We start from the raw sequence: 5,635 nt of genomic DNA on the forward strand, positions 1-5,635 counted from the left end.
GCCTGTCCCTGTTTTGTAGGGTTCAATCCCAGTTAATATGATAAGTCATATGCATCAACTAAGTCTAACTACAAGCATCATGGAAATATCAACACTTGTGGTTATATAGGTCTAATCAGACCTTATGGTATGATCTCTACTTATTAATTTATATTTATTCGGTTTTAACATATATATATTTATATATGTAAGGATTTAGGATTCTTAATCTATTTTTACAAGGATAATGTATTCTTGAAACTTTTCTTAAATAATAAATAACAAAATATTAGTCAAAATATTTTAAATTATTATTTAAATTATTTAAATTATTATTATTAACAAGTCACATGGATTATAACAAACGCAATTTCAAAATAATAAATAACACACAAGTAGTCAAAATATTTAAATTATTATTATTAACAAGTCACATGGACTTACCAAAATCCTTAACCCAGACTTCACCATTCAAAAGATGGACCATCCACCTGGGTAAGCAGGTGTTACTAATTGTTCGTCAAGTGCAGGAAAAATAAAGACAGAGGCATCAAAGGCTTCATCCCCATAAGAAGAGGATCCCTCCACCTTTGCTACCCCTGAAAATTGTCTTAAGGATAATAGATCATTTATCCTAATTACTCTTGTTTATTACAGACCATGATCAAATATCCATAAAACACCAAAAAAAACAAAGAAACATGAGCTTAGGCCTTTTCTTTGCATCCTTCATCTCCCATTCCAGCACCTTCTTCTTCCACCACCTCTGCTATTTCCTTGCTTGTTCCAGATCCACTCCCTTCAGCCACCTCAGCTTCTTCTTCGTCATCTCCACCACCAAGCGCAACCAGAGCTTGCCTCCACTTCTCCACATCCCAAGCTGACCTATCAAAGGCAGGATCACCAGCTTAAGTAGCCATCTTGATCTTAGCTTGCAACACGAACTTGCCAGCCCACATCTTCGCCTCTTTAGTAGCCTGCTTCACTTCCTCTTGATGTTGGGATTCTGTTGAAAGTAGCAATTCCTCCAGACGTTTCTTCTCCTTAGCAAGCTTGGCTTGAGCTTTGTCCTTCGGGCAACCGCGGTTCGCATCACAGTATGGCTCTCCTAAATTTTGTTCATGATCTTCTCGTGATAGCCTTTTGAAGAGTTCACAACCTGCACAAAACAATTGGATAAGGTTGGAAGGATACTTGATTCATAAACAAGGATTATCCGGATCAAGGATACTTAGTGCAGTGAGCATATCGAAAGGACTTTCTGATTCTGAAGATCTCTTCCTATTGGATGCTCCTGATTTGGCGCGGGTAGTTGCGGTTCGTGGCTCAGAAATGACAGTCTCCATTAGAGCTTCCTTATTGACAACTTGAGGAGTTATGAGGTTATCAATATCTTCCAAGGAGAACTTGCTAACTGACTTGCTGGATTTCTAAGCGCCTACAAAGCACAAGGAACATATGAGTTTTCTATTAATTCACTTTATTATACAACTTTAAATCTTACTTGACATATTGCTGGTGGATTCTGAATAGTCTTCACAAAAAGATTCTATGAATTTGGCCTGGAAGGTGCGAACTTCAAGATCCAGGGCAAGAAATTTTTTTGCTTTTTCTCTTGTTCCAGGTAGGTTAGCCAACAAAGTGAAGTTATCCACTGCAAGAAGAATAAAACAGAAAAGAATAATTAAAAGAAAGATCAATTATCCTAAACAAATTTTCTAAAGGATCCAAGATCCTACCCTTTTTAACCCATTTCAACGGTAAATCAGCCCCAACAGGAATGGAGCTTCGATTAACAAAAAAGAATTGGTTCTTCCAAAAGTAACCATTTTGAGTAACTTTGGAAATCGGAATTGGTTGTCGGAGTTTGGATTTTAAAACAAATCGGTTTGACCCATGAGTGGTTAAGATGTAAAGGTGTGATAACACATTCCTCTATTATCCTCTCGACAGTGTGCAAGACCCTCCAGATCATCGGCATGGCTTGAATATAACACATTCCGGTCGCGTCGAAGAAGCTTTGGGTAAAGAAGGGGACGGATACTAGTAACCAATGAGGAAAGGAGAAGCCGGAAAGCATACCCAAGTTTTTGAGTAGGCGTCGCATCGGACTGAGGAGTCAAAAGGTTGAAAAATATCTCCGGCGGGAATAATGGGGTTAGATTGTCGATTTCGGGATCCGTACATGTACATATTTCAGAAGATGGGTTTGTAAGAAGGTTTTGGGATTGCATTTCTGCTAATTCCGATTGATCTGAGGAAGAAGTGGAAGCGGCAGACATATTTTGAGAGAAAATATTGTTCAAAGAAGAGAATGGATAAAGAAAGCATATCTGATTTCTGGCAATGAGTGAATATAAAGCTTTGAAACACGAAATATATAGGCGAAATAGCGGTTCCCGAGGCGTATTATCACCGCGTAATTATAAATCCTAACCTGTCTAATCATCTTTACATCTTTGTAGGGGGTTTTGAATTTCAAAATGCCAGTTGTCATCCACTTGCAACCGCCATTTTGGGGGCAATTGTTAGGGAACGGATAATCTGTACTGAGGATATGTAACTTCATTTTTGAGTCAGGATTAAGGATCCTCAGTATTTGTTGTTACTAATGATTGGTTCTCATGTGTAGGTTTATAATTCACAGGTATAACGGCCGGAAGACCTAGTCTACCTATTACTTCGCTAATGCACTCATTCAGACGTGGTCAAAGAGTTGGACGTAGCTAGTAAGAGAGTGCCGCAAAGATAGGAGTAGTTGTTATTTTTCCTTTTTATTATTAATTGAGATGATGATAAGCTGGTTAATCATTTCATGTTCATTAGCACTACTCAGGAATTCTCTCTAGCAATAGACACATACACTTAGCATTCGTTGTATTATTGATCATAATCTACACCATTGTAACTTCATTTTTTATTAATAAAGTGGTGATAGACGATTTGTTATCACCTGGGGTTTTTGTGCCGGCGATCCGACCAAGATCAAGGGCTTTTCCTCGCAACAAATCACTGCGTTCTTATCTTCATTCATTTCATAATTGCTATTATCATTCAAAGCACTAAACCTCACTTTACAAATTTGGTTACATTATCCTTGATTGATTTTTTACCAAAACACACACACACACACACACACACACATATATATATAACTTATGTATTCACACCAGCATTCGTGTTAACAAACCTTATTATTATACATGTTGCAAGTACAAGTAGTTGATATTGTTCAAGTTCGAAGACATTAGTTTTACCTTAGGATATTTACTTCAATATACAAAATTATGATGTATTTGTTCCGATTATTGAATTTGTGTACTTGTTATAATACTTATAAAATTAAATAATTATTGTCACTTTAATTTGTGTCTTTTGAGCTATTGTCCAATAAATACGTTACGCCTCGGCATGTTCCGCCGTCTTGGTTGGGGTGTGACACCACCAGCCTCCTGATTGCATTAACCATTTTCTTTAAGTGTATCAATAAAATTATAAGTCTTAGAAAGCCACGACTAGACCTACCACATCTCAAGCATTTCAAAACTAGGGTCAAACAAAATGGTTGACCTATCATCGTAAGACAAGAACTCCTAAATGGTAAGAACTAATGTTAATTTAGGTGGAATTCGATGGATGAATGGTCATATGAAGGTATTACGAGCATGTCCTATATATTATCGGAAATTTATCCATAGTATTCCCTAAGAAAATATTTATTGACTAAACTTCGAGCCACGTTAGCATACACTCAGAGTCACCATCCCCATGGTAATGTGTAACCTCTCAACATATCTAGCATGTGTACATTTGGCCTCTTGTTCTATTTTTTATAATGCTTCTTTGACATTTTTGCTATACATAACTTTTCTCACTTTTTCTTTTTCTTTTTGGACCAACTACAACTTTTTGGAATACTTTTGCAATAATACTTTTTTTCATATTGCATTGTGCTCTTAGGCATACTCATCCTAAAAGTATAACTAATTACTAAAGCTTGTATTAAAGTGGACTTTTCGTGGCGCCACCACTCTTTTTTTACTTTCATAAAACAGATTGGTGTGTTATTTTCAAATTCAGCTAATTCTCACCACCTCATAGTTGTAGACAAACGGTAATGTTTTAAGTACCCTATTTACTTTCGGCTTTTGTCGCTTGTCCTAAGATGGGAACCCATGAAAGTTCATCATTTATTTAGGTATATCTTAAGATACCTTTAGGAAAACCTTTAAAGGTCGGTTGGACCTACCAACACATCCCAGTCTAGTGCGTTATCTTTATTTTTATCTCTTACATATTTGTATTTGAAAAACCAATCTTTAAATTTTTATATCATTTTCCATTATTTGTAAAAAAAAAGTTTCCGACATTTAAAAAAATTGTAATTTTTATTAATATTTTATGATTTTCATTTTATTTTTATTTTAAAACGTTAGTACTCCCCTGGTAAATGCATCCGTGATAGTGTACTTTGAATCATTTTCCTCACCCTCTAATTCGAACGAATGTCTAACATTCAAATGCTCTCTACCTAGGTATTACTCACGAATGAACGTGGCTCTCACTAATAACAACTCAAGAAGCAACTCTTTCTTTCAAGTACAATGACAACTCTTTGTTGAAATATGTTGAGTTCAACATAAAATCCATGTGTTTTAGAAATTTCCAAGTCAATAAAATCTTGCAGATCATCTTCGTGTATGTACTTGATTTCACTATCATGCTCAACTCTGCTAAGTGTTTTTCTATCATTGAAAAGGTTATAACTATCTAAACTTGGCTCATATTTGATTTCACCAATCCTTACATGAGGTATGACGTCAACATTTGATTTTTTCATATAATTTTTTAATTACATTTCCTTACTGGTAGTCCAATCAAGAGGAGCGTATCTGGATTCGCTTTGTTGAACCTCTTTAGCCCTTCCACATTCAAAGTATATTTCAAGTTTCTCTTGAACATGGAGAACCCTTCTCTTGATTGATTTCTCATATAAGAATCCAACTTGTTTTGTTGTGCTCTAGCAAGTTTTCATTGGCTGTCATAACCATACAGAGAAAATTTTTTAATTCTATTCATTTTTTTAATTGAAAACCTTGTGTATTGTTCATGTATTTTTATCAGCACTTCCCTTGCGCATCTCATTCTGATCACAATCACTCCTATTTTCCCATCCCAAAACCAACTCCTTGGAGTTTCATCTTATACTACATTCTCTAGTTCAGGACTAGTTTCCCTTCTTAAAGAACCTCTTGTGGATGGAATATTGAAATGTGTAACAAGTGGTCTTGATGATGAAGAAGCTTGATCATGTCTTCTTTCAAATATTATAGATGTTTGTGGTTGAGGTGGAGATTTCTTCTTCCAATAGGGTTCAGTTTCAAACCTAACTTTAACATTTAGTTCGTTTCTAGCTGCCTCCAGATTTAATCTATCAATCTCCTCCTTGGGCATATTTATCAACTTCGCAATGTTGAGCCCTCTTTCCACCAGAAAAACCCTTTTGCAGCAACACCAGTAAGTTCTGAAGACTTCTTTCCTACAACATCTTCTTTATCATATCTATTATCATCATCCTTTTTATTTTTCTTCTTTTCAATCTTCTTTTTGGTTTTGGATAATGCTGGTTCTTGTGTATATCTCTTAGGGATAATAG

The sequence above is a fragment of the Bidens hawaiensis genome, unplaced genomic scaffold, assembly GCF_021521415.1.
Source record: "Bidens hawaiensis isolate Kalapana, Puna unplaced genomic scaffold, B.hawaiensis_p1.1 tig00037195_1, whole genome shotgun sequence".
Taxonomy (NCBI): domain Eukaryota; kingdom Viridiplantae; phylum Streptophyta; class Magnoliopsida; order Asterales; family Asteraceae; genus Bidens; species Bidens hawaiensis.